This window comes from Mytilus californianus, unplaced genomic scaffold, assembly GCF_021869535.1.
Source record: "Mytilus californianus isolate M0D057914Y unplaced genomic scaffold, xbMytCali1.0.p SCAF_4, whole genome shotgun sequence".
In the NCBI taxonomy this organism is placed as follows: Eukaryota; Metazoa; Mollusca; class Bivalvia; order Mytilida; family Mytilidae; genus Mytilus; species Mytilus californianus.
Window position 1 is genome coordinate 21,201,544 of NW_026262690.1, and position 12,449 is coordinate 21,213,992.

The following is a 12,449-nucleotide window of genomic DNA, read 5'->3' on the forward strand; positions in this document are numbered from 1 at the left end:
AATTAAAAGTTTTAAGTCGACTATGACTGAGGGAGAGAAGCAAAATAATCTCCTTAGAAATAAGATGTTTCAATGCTTATATAACTGCATACCAAGTATCATTGACCTACCACTAGTTGTTTTCTTTAACTTGAACTTATCACAATCAAATACATTGTTGAAGCTGCTGCTTATGGAAAAAGCATGCCCAAGTCTCGCTTTTTCAACTTCGTCCATACCATACAATAAATCAGCTGTGTGTTACCCTTGACCACAGAAACCTCTTCCCCCTTTATTTGTCAATCAGATTCAAATAAAATATAAGATAGGTTTTCTCAATTAAATATTTATTTACCTATTTATTTATATCATTATCATGCATCATAATATAAAATACCCAAATGAAACCAGACCCATTCTGCTCCATCAAGTGTGTACAAATACCAAAGAAATTGTTATAATAATAATTTTTTAGTCCCTTTATAAGTAAAAGGAGGAAAAGGATCTGCATCATGGGTAAGGTATCATTGGTTAAATATTACAATTATACAAAATAACTGACAGCACTGAGGATTCTTTTTAGTTTCTTGATACCAGTTCACAGACTAGCTGTTTAAATAGAATTTAGAAAATCAATTCTGTTCTGAGATACATGTCTTAAATTTTAATATCCTTAGGTCTTAAAGGAATATTTTTTTTTGCTCAATATTAAACTTGGTGCTTTCCAATACTTTTAAATACCACACTTAAAATAAATTTATATAATTCCATAAAATATATGAATCCTCAGTTTGTCACATACGAAGAGGCATTTACAAATATAACAAGGAATACAATGGTAAATACTAAGATAAAAAATGCATAAAAATACATGAATCAAATTCATTTATGAGGTGTACTCAATTTATTTACTGGGTTTTTTAAATAAACTAATATCGTGATCTGTGCAAAAATTATTAGATCACCAAGGAAATAGTTAACTGCATTTCAATAAACATTTATAACCCCAAGCTCTTATATTGTATATAAAGTTTCTTTATAATTCCTCCCAATTTCTAACCAAAGTCAATTCTTTATATCAAAGTAGGATAGTTATTTAACAATACATGTATGATATAAATATTTTTTTTTATTATTTTCTTGGAACCAGAACTTTTTGCCACGGAAGTAATAAGTAATTATTTCATATAAAATAAAAAGAGGAGATATGATTGCCAACGAGACAACTCTCCTCCAGAGACATAGAATTTAACAACTATCAGTCACCTACAGCCTTCAACCATGAGCAAAACCCATACCCATAGTCCATATCCTTTAGGAAATGTGCCATAGTAAGCAAGTATATCATCTGTTTGCTCATCCATCTACAACTTCCAATCACAATTAAAGGATTGAATTGTTTTTGCCTAAATTTTCAAATAATCTTCAGTATCTGTTAGCATTGTGTATATTTTTTTCACATCCAAAGGTTCCCCAATCGAAGAATGGACTTTTCCATTTATAAAATTTGATTACTCATATTGAAGGATAGGTTGGTTCAGCTGATAAGAACATAGATTTAGTTAGAGCAAGATTCTGCATTTATAAATCTTGTAATTTGGTCAATCTTCAACGACAACTTCAATATTTATGTTCATTCATTTTTCTATTTTATCCACTAAGAAGAGTTAAAAGCATAATAAATGTCTGATCTCATTATGTAAATTTATATTTTGAATTGCATGTATAATCAAAATATATAAACTCAATCATACTAAGACTTGGTATAACAAGATTTGACAGTAAAAACAAATAAAATCACATAAAAGCCACTAAAATCAGATAAAACCAGATAAAACACAAATCTTGTTATAGCAAAGCCTTATAAAATTTACATTAAAGCTACAGTGGTAATATATATCAGTGTGAACCCCAAATTTATTTTGAATTGAAGTCATTAAAATTTTGTCATAATGAGATCCAACTACTAAAAACATGAATAAAAACAAATATATTTGAACCAACCTATCCCTCACACGATAAAATGGTGCTACGAGAAGCTTCTTTCCCTTTTTTCAAATACTTAGGAGATCCATTCATTACAATTGAGAACCCCAAAATTTCATTATAATAAAATAAAATACACACAGCCATTAGATACAGAAGATAATCTGAAAGTTTAAATGAAAACCTTCCAATAGTTTTATAAGCTGTGGATGAGAGATGATGATGGACATACAGACAAATCTTCTTTAATAACCTTTTTATGCTCAACATGAGTGCAGATGGTCATGGGATTTGGTCCTGCCCTGGGTCATATCAAAGAATTGAAAATTGGTATTTGATGCTCTCCTGCTAAGCATTCAGCAATTAGGAGTAGGAGCAAAGACTGGTCAGCTGGAAGTCAGAATAATGTGTTCAGGTAGGGTTAGATGTCTTGTGCAGACTTTTAATTTATGACCTAGCACATTAAAAAAATCTTTTCTCTTAATTATCCATCCATCCTTCAAAATCAAAACTTCTTTTACAGGATCCTGGTTGTACATGTGGAGGGGGGAGGTAATTGTTTAGAAGCTGAGTACAAGCCTCAAAAATCAAACATTAAAATATAAATAATCATAAATGAGAAAAAATATAGAAATCAATCACACAAAAATGAGAAAATATGACAAACTGCAAAAACTATGTAATTATTTTCACTTGAGTGGTCTCAGATGCTGAATAATGCATTTATAATATATAAACAAAACCAATAAATAAAACTGACAGCCATTAATTTGTATGAATGTAAAGAATGCAGAGTCAAAACAAACCATCTAACTTAACATTTTTATTTCTAGTTCATATTGCACCAAAAACTCCGTACTTAAATTGTTTAATAGGGGATTTGTTTTATTCCCTTATAGTGTTTGGCCATCAAAGTCCTACTTAATAGGTTTCTAACCAGAAAAAATAATTTCACAAAGGACTTATAATTCTTAACCAGTGTACAAAACTTAATAAATACATGTAAACTGAAACAAGTCTTGTGGGTATCTTGTGAAACCATACATCATACCTTTGGGACCTCTCAAATAACAATAATTTCACAGGTTTTTTTTATATTTCTTCAATCACCAAACAATAATTGAATGCAAGAAAAAATAATGAAATAAATATTTATAATTTGAATAATAAAGCATTAAAAATTAATTGCATTTATAATTCATTCTGCTTATAAGACAAATATCTGCTGATTTTTTTACAAAAGATAGCAACAGTTCATCCAATGATTTGCAGGATTGTAGTGTGAGGATTTTACCATACAAGGAAGGCAGCAACAGCAACTCTTCCGACTGAAAAAGAAACAAAGTTAAGTTTCAATTGTTGATTCTTAATTTTAAAATAATCTAACGAAACAGACATCAGTGTATGTTAAACAATTTGTTTTTTACTTATATTGATTACTCAAAAATATATAGTATCAAAAATATCCGATTTTATTGTTATCTCCCCTTCATTTATCTTCTTCAGATCTAGTATCTGCTTTAAAGGGTATATTATTTTAAAATGAAAAGATTGAATACTGATTTTTTTTAATTGTAAATTAAAAAAATTATATATATTGAAATCTTATTTAGTGACATTCATCACACTATAACATAAACACATTAAAGTTGTATGTTGATGAACAAGTTCTCACCTTATAACAGCTTTATCCCAGCAAGTAACCCAATGGAAACCTGATGCTAACCTGGAATATAAAAGTAGTGAGTTATACTAAACTTTCCTAAAAAAAATTATTACACATGTACTAAATTTAAAATTGCACTAGGATAACAAAAAATCATGGAAAAAATATTTGGTATTCTGAATTATAAACTCAGTTTTATATTTACCAAAAAAATTCAACCAGTATCTCATCAGTGTAAAATTATTTTTTTGGTACTAAAGAACCTTATGAAATTGATTTCAAATATTATATTACTAAAAAGATGCTTGATTACCTACCAACATGTTAACAATATCAGACATCCAAGTCTTACTCCCAACACCATGAAAATATCATTATAACAACCTAAAAATAAAAAAAATAAAAAAATAATTACTTGTTTTACAGATCAATCTGTCTCTAAGAAGACTAACAAAATAATGCTATGTTTCATTTATTAAAACCTGTTATACGTTATCATCTTCACTATATAAACTTTACACTGCTAGAGATAGAAATTGACCTTGTGCAAGTGCACGTATATGTATAAGACAATGATTTTGGAATATTCAATTACAAAATCGGATGGTTTTGTTCTCTTTTGATGGTTCTTAAAATCATTTTCATAACAGCGTAGACAACCCCAATAATTATGTTGGTAATAATACTAACTCAATTACTGTAAATTCAGAAACTATTGCAAATGTTTTTATTATTGCAAAAAATGCAACATGGTTGTATTGGCAATAATTTAAACTATCATTTTGAAATTTTTATATGAATTAAACAGGATTTTTCTCAATATCGCAAAAATTAAAATCGCATTTTAGTCTAAAATTACAAAATCGCAATTAATGAATGGTTATTATTTATTTTGAATTTATTGAACCATGAAATTAATTTTTGACTCTTCACATTGAATAATCCGCAAAGTGGATTATGTAAAATGTGAAGAGTCAAAAATTAATTTGATGGTTCAATAAATTCAAAATAAATTATAGCCATTCATTATAAATAAATTTCTATCAAAAATAAGGCTCAAAGAACTTTTTATATTATTTATATTAACCATAACAACGTACACGGATGTTCGCGTATGAATATATAATTTAATTTTGGATGTAACCCGTCTTCTGATTGGCTGACGTTGTTGTGTTTATTAGCTCATAGACATAATTTTGTCATGCGACCGTGACGTCATCAACGTTTTTTCATGGTTTACTCAGGTTTAAAAATGGAATTTAGAATTAAATTATAAGAAATGACTGTAATATTTTTTCTGTCTATTCGAAATAACATAAAAAATGTGGTGCACACTTTAAAATAACCCGCTATGCGGGTTATTCAGTGTGCACCACATTTTTGATGTTATTTCTTCATAGACAGAAAAAATATTACAGTTATTCCTTAAACAACGTCAGTTTGTGCTGTCGCCATAAAAATTGACAACATTGAAAATAAAAGTAATACTTTTAACCAATCAGAAGACAGAAAATACACCAAATTTATCTATTAATAATTGCACACAATAATTTCTGAATTTAGAGTACCTTGAACTTGTTTGCCATTGGCTATCGATAACAGTGATTTTACGCTCACTCAGTCTGTCAGAGGCCTTCCAATAGGGATTTAAATAGAATAAAAGAGCAAAGTACATGTAGGCACAAGAGAAGAAAAAAAGAAAATAATTATTCAACATTTAAATCAACACACAAGGTTTAGTCTTCTGCTAGTAATTCGTACTATTTGATGTAGGCATTTAGAACCTTTGGCAACCCCAGTTTAAATGTCTATAACACATTCAATGTGACAAGTGGGCGTTACAGACAAACTTTCACCTTATCTGACCCAGTCAATAGATAACATAAGAGCATCAAGAAATCGTCTTGTCCACGCTTTTATGAAAATGATTCTATATCAATTCAATATGTCTTGTCCACGCTTTTATGAAAATGATTCTATATCAATTCAATATTCAAACAGTTGCAGACTTTGCATAAAAATTTGTTCGACCCAAATAAGTTCACAAATTCATTTATAATAACTTGCATACAGTTGGTTTCTATCCAACACAGTTCACTCGATACCAGACAGAAAACAAACACTGATAGAAAAGAACCCTTAAAAAATAATGTTAAATGCCTATATATATTATTACCATAAAATTTGTGGAATATATAAACTTACCACATATTTTTCATGGTAAAGCCTCAGGCTTGGTGAAGATTAAATTGACCATCTCCCTTAGAGATGCTCTCCCGGCTGACAAGGTGGCTCTCCTCATCATCTTAACATTATTTTTTTTTAAATATAGTTTTATACATTAAATATATCAGATGCATTTCCAATAAACCCCTTTCTTGAAAATTTCAGCAAATCAATTGTTAATGACCCAAGATTTCTCCCACCCTGCATACTTATTATCTAGAGCTCTGCTTACATTTATTTTTTTTTATTACAGAGCTCTAAATAATAGTCAATATTAGCTAGTATACATCTGATATTAAAAAAAAATGTACAAACATGAATATCCAAGTAGATGAAAATCCTAACATTGAGGGAATTTCAAGTATGTGGAGTTAAACAGGGGTATAATAAATTTCCTCCCTTTGACCCAAATTTCACCCTGTTCGGACTCCACATCCTTGTTATATTAAACAAAATAAATAAAATAGTACAATTAAAATTAAAAATAGATTGATAACAAAAATCTAACACATTTCAATAAAATATTTCGTACTGATCGACTTATGGTGGCAGAGTGGTCCTATAAGTAGTTCAACTACTGTATCACTAGCCTGTCAACACTGAGAACCCTCACATGAAATGTGTAACTTCATTCTTAATTTGACTAGGGTTTGCCCGTTTCCCTGATGAAGGTGATGTTTTCACCAGGCACTCTGGCTGTCTCCACAAATAAAAATTTACAGCCAAAATTATAGTAAATCATGTTAAAGTGGTGTTTATCAACCAATCCAATTTTAACAAGATGTTCTTCAACTATGCCTTTTGTAAAATTATTCTTTAAAAAATATCACCTTGGTTACAAACCAAAATCAGCTAAAAATGACAAAAAAAGTGCAAAAAATATATTTCTAACTTCTTAACTTCGTAAATTCCTCTGCATTAGAGCACCCTTGTCACATATCTTAAAGATATTAAAATTAAAATGAAAGAAAAGGTTGTAAGGGGATATATATATATATACTGCAGACCATTATTCATCTTTTTAGTTTACACTAGAGAGGCATTTGCTATGGTAAGGTATTTTGAAACGTTGCTAAAAAAAACAAAAATAATTAAAAAATTTTGCTAAGAAATTTAGTGGGAATATTCACATCGGCAGATTTAATTGCATTAACTACATGTATAAAGTAACTTGTAAAATTTAAAAGTATCTCAAATCCTAAAATAACAAAAAGATGGCAAAAATATATACATTACAATTTGCAAAAAAAAAATACATTTCAATAATTGAACATTTTTTTTTCTTTTTTCTTTCTTTTTCTTTTAGATTATCCATTCTTAAACTGCTGGAAGTGTTTTGACTAGACATGAGTATAAACGGAAAATAGAAAGTAATTTTTGTAATGTCAAATACAAGTTAACCTACAACTTCCAATCTTGTTGAAAATGGAGAATCTTTACATATTTTTTTTTTTTTGGTAAAAAAATTATAAACATTTTCTCAAGCATACACAAAAATAGTCTGAATTACATTCTTTACTGTTGCAGTTATATCACACAACCATTTTATGCAGCCACAGTTATCTGAAAAAGAAATATACATTACTCATGAACATTGAAATAATATTTAATGCAAAACAATTATAATTAACTGAGCATTACAATTATAATGTATAGAACATTTCTTTTTCTTTGTTATAAAGTGATTTGTTGACATAAATTTTAAAGTACCAGTATTTCTTAGCAATAAAAGGATGAAAAACGGGTCATTGGCTGATGTCTTGACAAATATCTTTTTAACATTGTTTTATAGCTATATATAGTATATCAGGCTATTAACATACTTGATTGAATTTTTTAACATTTAGTCATGTTGCACCTTTATAGCTAACTATACAATATAGGTTTTGCTCATTGTTGATGGCATAGGGTGACATTTAGTTGCATCCACATCATTTGGTCTCTGGTTGATAGCTGTCTTATTGGCATACATACCACACTTACATATTTTCATATATGGGGACAACTATAGATAACAAAAAAACTGAAATCCCAAGAGTTCGCATTATACATTATACTTTTTGACTTCCCTTATATATCTTTATATCTCCTTCTAAATTGTTTACTCAACTATAAGTAAAGAAGACATTAATATGTAAGATTTACATCTGTGAATAACAAAAATCTTGGGCTTTAAAATGCTCTTGGATGAAAAGTTCATAAATCTATGTATTGATTCTTACCATAAAAGTCAGCTCCAATGCCCACTCCCAGCTTCAATCCTTACAGACAAGCTGTGATGCTAACCTGAAATATAAAATGATAATCATTAATAAAACCCTGTAACTCGGAAACGTAAAATCTTAAAATTTATAAAAATCGAAAGGGAGCTCATGTCACTAGATATAAACAATTCACCACAATTTCTTGCAAGTTGGTGAAAGCATTCTTGAGTTATTGTCCGAAAACTGGAAAATCCCCCTTTTTTAATGAATAAAACCCCATAACTCGGAAACGTAAAATCTAAAATTTATAAAAAACGAAAGGGAGCTCACATCAATAGATATGAACAATTCACCAAAGTTTTATGCAAATTGGTTAAAGCGTTTTTGAGTTAATGTCCGACATGTTGACGACAGACGGACTGACGGAAAACAGTATACTATAATACGTCCTGTAAATGGGCGTATAAAAACTGTTTAAAAGGTTCTTTGTTGGTTTTATTTATGTATATTGAATAGATTGAATGATTGGTTGTTGGTTGCTTAAGGTCCAGTGGCAAATCATTAAATAGAAATAGTCAAAACATTTACTAAATTTTATCATCGGTATATGGACATAATTCGTAAATATAGCTCAACATGCAGACTTCTTATACGTTCAGGTATTTCACATCCAATTTTTTATGGAAATATTCTCTATAAAGCACAAAAATGTCAGTATTCACCTCTGAAGCTAACAAAACCTTTAAATAGACTTATTAAGAAGGGATATAGTTACGATACTGTTGTCAGGTCATTAAAGATTGCATATTTTGGCGTTAATATTGATTCACTTATAGGGTCTTTGCATCGGCACTAAACACATTTATTCAAAAACCAGTTGTTGGAATGACACGGGTTATGTTCTTCTCATATATGTTATGATGGTATGATACTAAACCCCTTACGGGAAGGATTGTGCCTGATATTCATATGATGAAGACATCATCTTTCAATCAGTTTAATTGAAGTCTGGAGCTGGCATGTCAGTTAACTGCTAGTAGTCTGTTGTTATTTATGTATTATTGTCCTTTTGTTTATTTTCTTTGGTTACATCTGACATCAGACTCGGACTTCTCTTGAACTGAATTTTAATGTGCGTATTGTTATGCGTTTACTTTTCTACATTGGCTAGAGGTATAGGGGGAGGGTTGAGATCTCATAAACATGTTTAACCCCGCCGCATTTTTGCGCCTGTCCCAAGTCAGGAGCCTCTAGCCTTTGTTAGTCTTGTATTATTTTTAATTTTAGTTTCTTGTGTACAATTTGGAGTTTAGTATGGCGTTCATTATCACTGAACTAGTATATATATTTGTTTAGGGGCCAGCTGAAGGACGCCTCCGGGTGCGGGAATTTCTCGCTGCATTGAAGACCTGTTGGTGACCTTCTGCTGTTGTCTGTTCTATGGTCGGGTTGTTGTCTCTTTGACACATTCCCCATTTCCATTCTCAATTTTATTAAAATGTGTTATATATGTCAAGAACATATGGATGAGACAGCAATCCAACAAGCCAACACATTTTTATGTAAACAATTCAGATCCTAAACTTTACTCTTATTTGGTTACTGATATAATATTAAGAGTAGATTCCTGTAAAAAATCTTTGAAGCGTTCAAATCTTGTTTTTCCATAAAATATTTATAATACATTTGAGTTTTCCAAAACAGGACTAACATACTGGTACATACCTTTGTATTAGCTGTATAAGACCACCAAGTCTTATTCCCACACCATGAAAACATGTCTCAGAAAGAACCTGAAATGAAATTATAATCAACACATTATACATTTTGTAAATCAATTTGTGTGTTACTGATAACCTAAAATTTACTGAATATTGTTCTGATTTCTTATTGCAGGTAGACAATTGTATAAAATCTTTTTTTTTTTAAATCAATATAAAAGATAGAAAAGTAAAAAAACATTAGATTTAAATTTAACTGCACAAAAAATATCTGAATATTTTACAGTTATCTCCCATTGAATGCAAAATCGTGTTTTAAATTGTACTGCTCTTTTCTTTAAGTTTAATGACTATTTTTAGGATTTACTATTGATATTTTAATAGAAAATCTTGTTCATGTATCTTGTATCTTTAAATACTAAACTAGTAAATTAATTCATCAATGGTGTTTTAAATGCAATATTTCAGAAGGGTCTGTTATCTTAAAAGATCTGGCTAAAATAAACTTGCCTTTTCTATTTTCATGGTAAAGAGTCAGACTTGGTTGAAGATTTAATTGACCATCTTCCTAAGAGCTGCTATCCTGGTTGACAAGGTGGTTCTTCTCAATATCTTATTGTCAATCTATGTTGTGTCCATTTGTTTTTAGAAAATAAAGTAACATACATAAAAAATATCAGATGCACTTTCAATTAATAAACTTTTTGAAAAATTTCACGTTATTATTTTAAGTGACACATAATTTTTCCCACCCTAAATTTCTATTATCTAGAAAACATCTGATATGTAAAAAAGTGCATAAATGTGAGTATCCAAGTAAATAAAAATCTAACATTGAGGGAATTTCAAGTATTTGAAGTTAAACACAGTATAATAAATTACCTCCCTTTGACCTAAATTTCACCCTGTTAGAACTCCACATCTTTGTTATATATAACAAAAAAACATAAATGGGTCATAAATAGTATACCGGTAATCAAAATAAAAAAATAATTAAATTACAAAAATTCAACACATTTCAATAACATATTTAGTGCGGATGGAGTAATGGTGGCTGAATGGTCAAAGTAGTTCAACTACTGTATCACTAGCCTGTCAACACTCTGAACCCTCACATTGTAGGTGTGTTTAACGTCAATCTTAATTGACTAGAGTTGCCAGTTTCTCTGTTGAAGGGGATGTTTTCACCAGGCTGTCTCCACAAATAAAAACTGGCAGCCAAGATATAGCAAATCATGCTGAAAGTGGTGTTAAATACCAAAAATCAATCAATCTACTTTCATCAAGATATTCTTCAACTATGCTTCTTGTAAAATATTCTTAAAATAATATACCCTTTGTTATAAACTCAGCTAAAATGACACAAAGGTGAAAAATTATATTACAATTTGCAAAAATAAAAAACATTTCAATAATTGAACATTTTTTTCTTTTCTTTTCTTTTTCTTTTTCTTAGATTCTCCATTCTTAAACTACTGGAAGTGTTTTGCCTAGACATGAGTATGAACAGAAAATAGAAAGTAATTTTTGAAATTTCAAAGACCTATTAACCTACAACTTCCAATCTTGTTGAAAATGGAGAACCTGTACATAATTTTTTTTTTCTTTTTGTAAAAATTATAAACATTTTCTCAAACATACACAAAAATAGTCTGAATTACATTCTTTACTGTTACAGTAAAATCACATAGCCCTTTTATGCACCCACAGTTACCTGAAAAAGAAATATACAGAATTAAACGTAATTGTCAAAATCTGAAAATTGAAACAATATCAAATGCAAAATAATAAATAACTGGTCATCATAATCATGATTCATAAAACCTTTCTCTTACTTTGTTTAAAAGTGATTTGCTGATATATTTTTTGAACTACCAGTCTTTATTAGCAGAAAAGGATGAAAAACAAGTCAATGGTAGATGTCTAACATATTTCTTTTTTACATATTGTTTTTTTTGTATTGGTTCTTACCATAAAAGTAAGCTCCAATGCCCACTCCCAGCTTCAATCTTTACAGAAAAGCTGTGATGCTAACCTGAAAAATATAATGATTAGACATTCAAGATTGTTTAAAAGGATCATTTTTGATATACTGTATGTATATTCCATATTTTGAATGATTGATTCATTTGATTGTTGGTTGCTAAATGTCCAGTGGCAAATTAAATAAAAGTCTATAAATATGTAATAGAAGTTGAGAACAGCAAACCAGCATCCCAACAAACTTTACATAATCAAATCAGATAATTAAATTTACTCCTTTAAAGGCAATTACAGAAAGCAAAGACTTCTTACCAAACTACTACAAACCTTCACGCTTAGAGCACATGATATTTCCAAATACATTTTATAATACTTTTTCTTTTTTCAAAACAGGACTAACATACTGGTACATACCTTCGTATTAGCTGTATTAGACCACCAAGTCTTATTCCCACACCATGAAAACATATCACAGAAGAACCTAAAAAGAATTAAAAAAGACACATTATATATTTTACAAATCCATTTCTCTATAAATATAAAGTCACTGTATAATGTTCTGATTTCTTACAAAATGTACACAATAGTATCAACACAAGTCTGTAAGATAAACTGTTGACAGAGATGTCTCGCCTAGCAGCGGAAAATGAAAAACATCTGATGATTAGCAACAATGCTAATTAA

The 12,449-nt window shown here is 29.5% G+C and overlaps 2 long non-coding RNA genes across 2 annotated transcripts; both read right to left on the bottom strand.

Moving 5' to 3' along the window:
* Positions 1 to 5,858: 5,858 nt before the first annotated feature.
* LOC127737673 (uncharacterized) lies at positions 5,859 to 9,851 on the bottom strand. Its single transcript, XR_007999741.1, has 3 exons — positions 9,787 to 9,851; positions 8,080 to 8,143; positions 5,859 to 7,420 (listed from the first exon to the last, which is right to left on the bottom strand). It is a non-coding gene; the product is annotated as an uncharacterized LOC127737673 (long non-coding RNA).
* Positions 9,852 to 10,296: 445 nt separating this feature from the next.
* On the bottom strand, positions 10,297 to 12,242 carry LOC127737678 (uncharacterized). The gene is made up of 3 exons (XR_007999753.1): positions 12,180 to 12,242; positions 11,754 to 11,817; positions 10,297 to 11,496 (listed from the first exon to the last, which is right to left on the bottom strand). It is a non-coding gene; the product is annotated as an uncharacterized LOC127737678 (long non-coding RNA).
* Between the last annotated feature and the right edge of the window lie 207 nt (positions 12,243 to 12,449).